Source organism: Mytilus californianus, unplaced genomic scaffold, assembly GCF_021869535.1.
Source record: "Mytilus californianus isolate M0D057914Y unplaced genomic scaffold, xbMytCali1.0.p SCAF_2, whole genome shotgun sequence".
NCBI lineage: Eukaryota > Metazoa > Mollusca > Bivalvia > Mytilida > Mytilidae > Mytilus > Mytilus californianus.
In genome coordinates, this window is record NW_026262668.1 from 49384544 (window position 1) to 49396640 (window position 12097).

At 36.4% G+C, this 12097-nt stretch overlaps 1 protein-coding gene across 6 annotated transcripts in view; it reads left to right on the forward strand.

Annotated features, from left to right (window-relative positions):
* The first annotated feature begins 515 nt into the window (after positions 1-515).
* Positions 516-12097, forward strand: part of LOC127729922 (uncharacterized) — a 67969-nt gene continuing 56387 nt past the window's right edge. For 4 of the 6 annotated variants that reach the window (XM_052237892.1, XM_052237897.1, XM_052237895.1 and 1 more), the window contains exon 1: positions 537-587. The gene's annotated coding sequence lies outside the window, so the exon portion shown is untranslated. Of the gene's footprint in view, positions 588-12097 lie in introns of all 6 variants that reach the window. The other 2 variants (XM_052237891.1, XM_052237890.1) reach the window with 2 other exon arrangements.

Here is a 12097-nt window from a genome sequence, read left to right on the forward strand (position 1 = left end):
CGATAACTCTGCATGGGAGATTGAACGTTTTGCGGGAAAATATGAATGCCTACTCAAATCCAATCTATTAGAAAATCGAATTACAGAAGAATGTCCACCATGCACTTGCACTGCACTATTATTAATATAGTAGAATAGAATGATATACAAATGGATGAAAATTATATATAAATGTAACTGTAATATACAAATATTAATATAATATATAACAATAAACCAGAGTATACTGATTTGTATCACTATATGTCATTTATTTATCATCCACTCACGAACTTGTCTCAGAATTGTTTTTTTTATATTTGTACATTAACCTCACTTTCAGGTATAGAGATGTGATTTTTTTTTCTGAGACAAGTGATTGTGATCATCCACAAGAACTTGCGGTCATCCGATGTTCAGTACTTCAGTACTTTAATTAATTATATTTATGGTTATTCGGGCAGTATGTTCTTCCGCTTTTTTCCGGTCAGTAGTTTTGTTAAGAATAGCAAAAATAGATTTAAAGTTCTAACTTTTGATTTATGGGTCACGTAAAAGATATCTTGTCGTCGGTATAAGTTACTTATGTTCAGAATTAAGCTGTTCATGTAAGTACCTTGTTGTTGTAGTTTGATAACACTGAATTATCTATTATAATATACTGATGTATTTATCGTTCTACTAATGTGAAGGCGATCAGTAGATCATTTCAAAAGTTAGTTATGATGGTGTGAATTTAATATAGTAACAAGAAATTGTGTTACCCATCAAGTATTGATATTTATCAGTGACAGATATATATAATTTCATTTTCATTATGAATTATATGCACAATGTGTATTCCATTATGTTTGATATGTTTCCACCAACATGGCTGTATATAGGAGTAACTTTCATTTGACATTGACGTATTTCAACTGATCTTAGTATATAGTTTGTTCCTGTCATGTGCTGTAACTCCACTCTCCCAGGCCAAATGGGGGGGGGGGGGGGGACTTTCTTCAACATGTTTACCCCCGCCATAGTCTGTATGTTCCAGTCAGGAGCCTGTAGTTGGTTGTCGTTTATTTTATATTTGACAAATAATCTTTGTTTTTCGTTTATGGTTTTGTACATAAATCAGGCCGTATTTTTTTCGTTTGAATTGTCCTGCATTTGTCATGTCGGGTCCTTTTATAGACGACTATACGACTTGAGTTTTGTTCATTGTTGAAGGCCGTACACATCAGTTGGTCTCTGGTGGAAAGTTGTCTCAATGACGATTATAACACATCTTCTTATTTTTATATCAAACCTTATTCGCATTCTTTTTCTCTCTCGCAGGATTCTTTCACTCACGAAACTGAACCAAAAATCATAGCTTACATTGTAACACGAATTTTACAAAATTAAATTAATAAATCATTAATAAAATGCAAAAATCTGAAAGAAAAATGGTTGTTATTTGAAATATTTTTAAAATATTTGAATCTTTTTATTCAAATGTTGTTTTATATGCATGTTTAGAAGATAGGCTGATTTAAACTACATTATGTAAACAAATGGTACTCAGTTATACAACATAAAATAAGTAAATAAAATACTCCTTTTAAAATCTTGGCTATATCATTTTTTGTCAAATAACTAGATTTTTAAATAGGTATATATGTATTAAGATTCCATTGTAATTACGTCTTTGTGCTAAATATAATAATTCGTGATTTAAAGAAAATACGTAAACATGCTATAAAAAGAATGAAATAAATTTCAACCAATCGTTGCCTGATGAAAATTGTTATTCTTAGTAATCGAATGACAAGGAACAATACTTTTTGTTTTGTTATTTAGAGACTAAAAGAACATTAAATAGACCATGAAACATAAAATTTTTCAATATTTAGCCGATTAAATTCTTAATTTACGTGATTGAATTTCGTGAAGTACGAATGCTATAAAGAAATACAAATAACAATGCTTGACAAAAGGGACGATTTTTCTTTCCCTATTGTTAATTTTTCTTTTTTGGATGGTGATGTTCCTGGCACCATCTTACTTTTTTATCACAACTCGTTTGTTACGCCCTTGTCTGTAGTGACGTTTTCAATGAAAGTAATATATGTACTACTGGTAAATTATTGAGTCAAGGATTTCGTTACCACAAATTACTAAAAGCCTTTACTAAATTCTTCCATAGATATAAAGATTTGGTTTTGCAGTTCGGCTGTATCTGTAGAAGACTTATTTCAAACTGGACAATTCATCCTAATTTTTACGGAAATATCGTTTAGCGAGCCCGGAAATTTAGATACTATATATGGGTTAATTCATCGATCCTTTAAATAAACTTATTCTAAAAGGTCACCAATTCAACACTGTAATTTGATCGTTGAATACTGTTTTTATTGGTATAAATATTGATTTTGTTATCAGTAAATTAAAACCAAACTAATATTATTGTATATACATAAATAAATCGTTTAAATTGTTTTTTTGTTTTTTTTAATTTCGGGGCCTTTTATAGCTGACTTTGCGATATCGGTTTTGCTCATTGTTGAAGGCCGTACTGTGACGTATAGTTGTTAACTTCTACATCATTTAGTCTCTGGTGGAGAGTTGTCTAATTGGCAATCATACCACATCTTCTTATTATTGTAATTATTTGTTTGTTATGTAATTCTACTTCCGGATAACGGTCCGCATCATTTACCAGTTTCCCTGTCTCTGAAAACTGTTATTTTTGATTTTTGCAATTGACTATTAATAGCCATTTTATCATCAAAATTTGGAACGCATTCATGAAATTGAAAACATTATAACAATATAAATTTCCAAAAGTCCATATGACAGCTGTAAAAGACCGAGACTTTCCAAAGGAACGAAAACTTGCACATAATGAGACAGTCTGCAATAATCATGTGAATTGGAACAGTTTTATGGTTTAAAATATAAAACCCTTAATTGTCTATGCATGATTATTAAATAACATTTAAATAGCAAAGAAGCTGGAATAATTAATACTTAAACTGAATAACAGAGTTATTTAATTGTTATTCCTTAACCATAATTGATATACACACCCGTGAACAATGAACATTTAATGATAAACCTTAGACAACCCAAGACGGTCGATAAAATCAGGGTATATTATTATTTCCATACGGTGGATGTAGCCCTGTGTATAGACCGAAAGTAATTTGTAATATCCGGAAATGAAACTTTGAAAATGGGAGTCATATGAGAAATAGGTCTCCAAGCACATTCTATACACTTCCAATATATCATGTTCAACAAATCCTTGACGGCAACTTTTTAACTTTTTTTTCTGCATAAGATCCAGACTTGAAAGTTTCTAATACAGCAATTATGGACAGTTTTGCACTATAAATGTACCAATGAAGTCAACGTATTCAACACGTGCTCTTTAATACCGATACATGTAAATATCAGACACAGGAACCGCCTGGGTCTTTACCATTAGCAATCCCCGAGGGTGTCATCCGACAGGTATTACAATATTTCAGCACTGAAATGACAATAACATTATAATTTATTTTCGCAACTTATATTTTATGAAAAAAAGAGTCGAAGGGAAATTCAAACTCATAAGTCGAAAAATAAACTGACAACGCCATGGCGTATATTTTATGTACATATACAAATAAGTTATAGCTAAATTAAGTGACTACAGAGTCAATAATGTCTGCTTCATATCTAGAACTTTTACTTTAAAAAATGACGCTAATGGAACAAGCAACATGTGGAACAATCACCAACGCGATGATTTCAGTTTTCATATTGTTAACTTCCCATTCTTGAGACGTAACATACAACCTGTCCAATGCAATGGCGTTTACATATCTCAGTTGATTCGATTTATCCTGGATTATTATCGTTATTGCGATTTCACTTAACAGGTAAACTCTTACAAAAACAGTAATCAAGCATGTGTATGAAGAAAACCATAACATTTCACGTGTTCCATGGAAAAATTGGTTGAACTTTTGCATAACAACCATCGAGGACTTAAAAGCCTAAAAGAGGTAGATTTGATGATTAAAAAAACGCATTTTCGAATACGAAAATTAGAGAAAAAAGGCAATACGTCTTTTAAGGCATGCATTTTATTTAATAAAAAAATATGTAAACGTCTGAAATATATATACTAATTACTATCAAAATTCATTTTTACGTGTTATTGTATATGCATGCATAGAAGATACTGACTCTTACATTTCAAACCATATTCTGTAAACAAAGGAGTATGGCCACGAAGTCCCGATATTGGCCCTGTGAGGTGACAAAAAATAAAAGAGAAATAAGGTGGATCCATTATAGCTAAAACATATCTACGTATATTGTTATTTGTTATTATAGTATAAAATCATATTTTTGTGACGTCATTTATGTGACGTAATACCCGGAATCAAACCGGAACGCTCAAAATGTCCAAATTCTTAAAGAATTTCACACTTCCTGGTTAAATTTCGCATTGGCCACAGGCCTCGACCAAAGTAATTTTACTCTTATTTTGATTGTTTGACACTTTGACTCAGTTTGCAACAATATTTAGCGTGGTCGAGGCCTGTGGCCACATCGAAAATTTTAACTTTTGCAAACAAGCAAATCCTGATTCAACGCCGCCATTTCCGAGGTACGATAGATTCTGTGACGAAATAATTAACTGTACCAAGAACTTGTACAATTGCTACAAATAGAATAAATTCTATAATTTATTATTCTCTTATTTATAACAAACAAAAAAGAAGAAAATGGAATAACATGTCTTTTTTAGCGAAGCTTCGTTAACCGCCGATCTGGCGAGGTTTTTTACGTCCTCATAACTGATGTGATTTCCGAGTATTATCACTCAATACTAATACTTCTAATACAATGAAATGCTCCTAATTGTACTAACTTACCAAATATCCTATGATATGCTCTGGTAATATATTATTCGTTGCGTCCTTATTCCCGCCAATACGCCAACTCTCGTTACCTGGTAACTATCTGAGATCTTATCCTGAGCTGGGTAGTTTACCATGGATCATTCCGGGAACCGGGCTATGCGGTATATCTAACTACCGTACTATCTACATAGTAATGTCACGTCCATTATACCATATTACACAACACTCCCCCCCACTTTGAAAGGAGTGAGTTAACTTTCTATTCGAATATTCACTATCTTCATTTAGTCCACCCCGTCTGTTCGCACCACGGGGATACAAATAAATCTCCAAATATATCCAACGTTGACATTTCAACGACACACATATATTTTTCAAAATTCAACAATTGTTCCGTCTTCGCTCTGCGGAGTTATTTTAAAACTAACATATCATTCCTTGATATATATATATTACACACAATCTTCACTGTAATGTCCAATCAAAATTTACAACTGATTTCCTTCTGCTCTATATGTACATCATAGTATCCTGTCTTATATTTTAAATTACCTTGCGGTACTAGAGTCCTGGCACCGTGGACATCTAAACTTTACCATAGTGTCCGCCAGCTCTGGTGTCAAATCTACACAAGCTCCATGGTACCACTCATGACAAAAATCACACTGTATCATAAACAGTCCATCATCTGGTTTTCTGCACAAACAGTACAAGTCTGGGTTAGTCGCCTTGGTCACATCTTCACCGTCCTGTAACCGGTGCTGGCACTGTTTTAACCAGGGTGGTACTTCTCTGTCTTTACATGGCTTTAAACGGTCATGATTTATTGTCAGTACAGTTTTTTGTAATTTTATCTTGTACACATACGAAGATAATTTGGCACATACAAGTCCTGGACCTTTCCAAGGTGGGTCCAATTTCTTCGCTCTACCTTTAATTTTTGCCGTGTCTAAAACATAAACTAAATCTCCTATTTTGTATTCTCTCTCCAGAATACGTACATCATAATCACGTTTCATGGTATTCTGTGTAGTTTTTAGCGTGTTGCGCGCTATTTCATGTGCAGATGTTATGGCATCTCTGAGTCTTATCACATACTCATCTTGTGACTCGTCTGTTTTAGCACCAGGTACGCTGTACAATAAATCAACAGGCTGGTTAACCTCTCTCCCAAGCATCAGCATGTTTGGCGTAAAACCAGTACTTCTGTTCACCGACGATCGAACAGCTCCTGCCAACTGTGCCAAGTGTTCATCCCAATTGTCTTGTTGTTTAGACACGAAGCAACGGACGGCGTCCATTAAGGTTCTGTTGCAACGTTCTGCTTGTCCGTTTGATGATGGTCTGTACGGAGTAGTTCTCGCTTTGTGCATTTGCAAGATTTTACAGATGGATTTGAAAAGCTTACTTTCAAAATTGCGTCCTTGGTCTGTAAAAACCTGAAATGGGAATCCAAAACGAGAGAAAAACTCGTTCACAGCAGCTCTTGCTGTATGTTCTGCAGTTTGTGCTGGTAACGGAATACATTCCATCCATTTTGAAAACTGATCAACCATAACTAGTACATGTGCATTCCCAAATTTCGTCTCTGGCAGTGGTCCTAGAAAATCTAAGTGGACACGCTCCATTGGTGCACCTGCATGAAACTGGGTAAGCGGACATTTAGCCTTCCTGTTTGGCTTCTTGTGTAAATTGCATGTACTGCATGTTTTGACAAAGTCTCTTATTCGTTGTGTCATACCATACCATTGATATTTCGCCTTGATTCTTAGTGTGGTCCTATTCATACCTTGGTGACCTGCAGCAGGAATATCATGACATAATGATATCACTTGTTCTACAAGATCTCTTGGTACCACAAGTCTTGGTGTTCTGTCTTTCTTGTCCAAATTTCTCAATATTCCATTATCATCTAGATAGAACATATCTTTGTTTATCCAATATTTCTTGGCTATTGGACTGCATCTGAATATTGTAGCCTCTGATGGTTCTGTTTTGTCCCTGAACCATACCAGTATTAACTCCAAGTCTGGGTCTTTAGACTGATAATCTCGTAATTGCTCTGGTGAATAAGTACTAGCTTCTATACCTGTCTCAGTAATGGCATTTACATTTGGAAGGTCCAAATATGTCGCGTAAACTGACATACCAAGTGGTGTAGTGATTATTTCCACTGAACTGTGACAAACATTGTGGTTCTGGTTTACTGTATCTTGATTGGTACTGTCAAATACTTGTGGCTGGACCGGAGATGTACCTAAATTCTCATTCACGTGACTTGTCACGTTCTGGTCCCCGTCTTGGGATACTAGTATTGAACTATCTGGTCTAGCATTGTCCTCTATAATTACATTTGTATGTTGTGTAATGTCCTGTTTCATTAATTTGTTCTCAGAAATCAAAGAACTCGGTAGTACTGTAAGTGGTCCTGTATTGTATGGTTGCTCATAAGTTTTACAGTCTTGATGTGAAGCTAAAGGAATACCGTTATCTACGTCTTCTTGAAAACCAAGCCAACTTTGGTGAGCACGAGTACAATAATCGCATGCTCCACAGGGTAGATTGTGTTTTAGCACGTTCCCAGCTGCTAATCTATTCTGTGAACAAGCTAAATCTGGCAGACGTGATAATGCGTCCGCATTTTGGTGTCTTTTACCTGGCCTGTGCTTTACTGTCATGTGATACTGGCTTAGCTCCTCTAACCATCGAGCTAGTTGTCCTTGTGGCTCTTTAAAGTGCAATAACCACGTTAAACTACTATGGTCTGTACGGACTATAAACTCTCTTCCTAAAAGGTAATGTCTATAATGTCTGGTGAATTTCACTACTGCAAGCAATTCTTTCCGTGTCGTGCAGTATCGTTTTTGCTCATGGGTTAATGAAAAACTTCCGTAGGCAACGGGACGCTCTACACCATCTTGTACTTGTATTAATTCTGCGCCAATTGCGAAATTGGAAGCATCTGTGTCCAAAATAAACGGATCTTTATTGTTGGGTAATGCCAATAACGGAGTTGTTGTCAATGCCTCTACAAGTTTGTCAAAAGCCTCTTGCTCTGAATCTCCCCATTTGTACGGTTTCTTACCGGTCAATTGATACAAAGGGTAGGATAAATCCGCAAAATTCTTGATGAAAGTTCTATGATAATTAGCAAAGCCAAGAAATTGTTCAACCTCTCTTGTTGTCGTAGGTACTTTCCATTTCTTAACAACTTCAACATATTCACTGCCAATTGCCATACCATCGCTATTGATTGTTCTGCCTAAAAAGTCTATTTCCTTTTTAAAGAAATCACATTTCCTGGGTTTCAATTTGAGCCCATACTCTCTGAAACGTTCAAAAACTGATCTTAAATTCTGTAAATGGTCTTCAAATGTCTTTCCCATTACTAGAATATCGTCCAGGAAGGCGAGTACAACATTCCATGTTAAACCTCTGAGAACGAGATTCATTACTCGTGAATATGTTCCAGGGGCATTGCAAAGTCCAAAACTCATTCGGACAAAGTGGAATAATCCATATTTAGTGATGAAGGCAGTCTTTTCCTTGTCTGAGTCCTTCACTTTTATCTGATAATACGCACTATTTGCGTCCAATTTTGAAAACCATTCGTTTTCCGCCAAAGTGTCCAAACATTCGTCTATCAAGGGAAGCGGATAGACATCTTTTTTCGTCACGGAATTCAACTTCCGGTAATCAATGCACCAGCGCACGTTGCCATCGCGCTTGCGCACTAGTACTGGGGCAGATGCCCATTCTGATATAGATGGTTCTATTATACCTGCATCTAACATTTTCCTTAAATGGTTTTCTTCTTCGTGTGCAAAACACATGGGTGTTCGTCTTATTCGTTGTTTGATAGGGCGCGCATCACCTGTATCAATCTCGTGTTCAATGTGGTTAAATGTTCCCAAGTCAAAATCATCTAGTGCAAAAACATCAGCAAATTCATGAAGTAAATTTGCAACTTTGGACTTTTGGTCTTCAGCAAGTGTACTGGATTTATCCAATATGTTCTGCAACTGTTCCGGTAGTGTATTGTTATCTCTGGCTATTCCAGTTGTTGCTACTGACGGGGCTGGCCCCGTTTCAACAACGTCAGCTTCAATTGCTTCGCCTAATAGAGTTCCCTTTTGCAAAACTATCTTGTTGTTCGTTACATTAAGTAAACTGACACATGGCAAAGAACAAGCATTGTAATAACCACGTGGGATTAACAAATCTATCTCTTTGTTAGGTTCAATTATAAAATCAGCTAACTCTGCTGACAAATCTGACTCTAATTGTACAACTGAATTAGGAGGTATGACTGTTCTATGTTGAACGGTAATTTTAGCTACTCTTGCTATAACGTTCACAGGCGGTACCAGTCCAATATGTCCATGTACCATAGGTAGTGCCTCTCCATTGATGAAGAAGATTAATTTTCTGCAGTCTAAAATTACTTTTGCTTTGACTAGAAAATCAAGTCCTAATAGCATGTCATTATCAATAGGCGCAACATAAATATCTGTCCGATATGTTCTTTCACCAATTTGTAATTCAACTGGTCCCACTACAAATGCATCCATGTGCATACCACGCCCTGCTGCATGCATTGTTGTTTTTCTTTTCATGGGTGGTTTTTTGCTAAGAGATTCATAAACTTTGTCAGAAATGATTGTAACTTCTGCTGCGGTGTCTACTACCGAAATTACAGGCTGTCCATGCACTTTTAAAGTGAATCGAAGCATAGATGCTGAGCCTAACTGGCAAATAGTTCCCCCTAAGTGTACGGGATCTTGCAACTGAAGGTCAATTACTTTCTGTAAATCATTATCAGGCTCCGTTGTGTGCAATGATGAATTAGACAGAGTATCTGTGGATGTTGACATGTCACATGTTTTCAACGGGGTAATCCCCGAAACAGGTGTCTTGTTTCTTTCGTTTGAAATGGTGTTTAACGTTAGGCGGTTAGGTGTGGTCTGAGTCAGGGTTCCGCCCTTTAGCCCGACTCTTTCTAGTTTAAATGGTCTGTGTAATTTTTTCCTGTTGATGAATGCAAGTCAGGACAGTCCCGTTGTATATGGCCAAACTGGTGACAGAAATAGCAAGCCATATTTGCTAATTTTTTAGGTGGAATAGGTCCCCAGCGCCTTTTAAATTGTGATTGTCGCTGATTATCTTGCCTATTTTCCCTGTTACGCCATTGTTGGCGATTACCTTGATTTTGTTGGCTGAATGGTTGGGTTGCTGGCTGGACTTCATTTTGTGCAGGAAACTGTTTTGCCTGCTGTTGTTTTTGAAGCTGCTGTTTAATGTCTCCAATTTCCTGCTTATGAAATGCTTCCATAGCAGTCATTTTTTCTAGCAGTGTGTCCATTTGTTTAGACAATTCGGACTTTGTGTCCGTCTTACCCATAGCGTGAACAGCTAGGTCGCTATCATAATCACTTGGTTCATCCTGATTTGGTGTTGGGTCACGTCTACCAGTTGGTTTACCAAATATAGCTGTGTGGTTATGTTGGAACCATTTTATCTGGTCAATTGCTGCTTCAACAGATGTTGGTCTGGCTGTGGCTCCATGTTGACCAGCTTCTTTATCTGAGCATCCCTGGCATATTTTCCAGATAGCTTGTGTATACATATAACTGTCGGGAAGATTTCTAAAGGCTTTACAGGCTAACGAGAGAACTCGGTCTGCCCAATCTTCCAATTTCTCATTTGTATTTTGTCGTGCACTCATGAACTGAACTTGCAACGTCTCTGGTAAGTCTTGAAAATTGAACCTTTTCTCTAATTTGTGAATTAATTCAAAGTAATCTACACCTTGGTCTCTATCCAGTAAATTTGCGTAGTAATCACCTGCTTTACCATGTAAACACCAACACAGTTGGTCTTTTCGTTCCGTGGTAGTCCACGATAAACGATCAGCATACCTATGAAACTTGGTGTAAAACGTTTTCCAACTTGAGGAACCATCATACTTCAGTCCTTTAGGTATTTCTAGGTTCTTTGATTTTGGCTTTGCTGGAGGCATTAATTGCGGCGACTCCCCATAACTTAAATATGGTCTTGGAGGGTACATATTTCTGTTTATTGGAGAAGAGTATGTTGGATTTGGTGTTCTCAAGGAATATACTGGTTCCCTAAATATTTCTGGTGAAGGTATTCTGCGACGGATTTCAGGTGTAGGTAAATGTGATTCTACCTGTTGACGACGTCTTGGGACTGGAACTGGCCTTTCTGATCTAGGTTCATGCTCGTTGGGTCCTTGCTGCCATCCCAATTTTGATGTCTGCTGTTGTGTATGTTGGTTACGTGAATAATCACGTTTTTCAATGTGCTCATTGGGACCTTGCTGCCATCCCAATTGTGATGTCTGCTGCTGTGTATTTTGGTTACGTGAATAATCACGTTTTTCAATGTTTTCCTCAACATTTAATCTGATACTTGGTTTCGTGTACCCTAATTCATCTGTTCTATGAATTTTGTCTGGCTTAAACTGGCGATCAATTGAAAAATCTTGAACTTTATCCTGGTCATCATACTTGGTTTGTAGTGGTTTTCTTTCATCAGGTCTTGACAATTTTGTTGAATACTGGTGGTCCCCATACTGCAAAGTGTAATTTAATGGCTTGCTCATCGCTGAACTGGGACGTGATAACTCACGTTTGACTTCCTCAGGCTCAGGTTTAAGCAAACATTCATCAGAAGGTGCGTCAGAATCTGAAAAGTCATTGATTTCTGCTTCTCGTCTTGCATATTCCGAATGAAATCCAGATGTTTTAACTTCACCATAATCAACATAGTCTTGTAAATCATAACTTGACTGAGTCCGTGATTTGTATTCTTGTTGCTGTGTAACTGGTGAAAAATCTATCAAATCCATCAAGGCTTCAGTAATTCTTAGTCTTGGTATTTCAGAAAGATGCTCAGGCTGAATATTACCAAATGTCTCTCTCATAGACATAATCTTGTCAGCTATGACATTTCCCACACCAGGTAACAACCTTAATTCTTCATAAGAACAGCTGTTAATTTTTACACATTGCTGCTGAAAAGCTAATGTTGTCATAATGTTATATTAACACAAATACAATTCAATTTAATCACTGGTTGCTGAACCAGAAAAAAAAAAAATTAATGTGTATGTGCTATGTGGCTAACCACACAAAAAACGGCTAATTTTTCCGAAAGTGGCTAATTTTCTCCAAATTGCTCTGACAACGGCTAATTTGTCTAATTTCTAC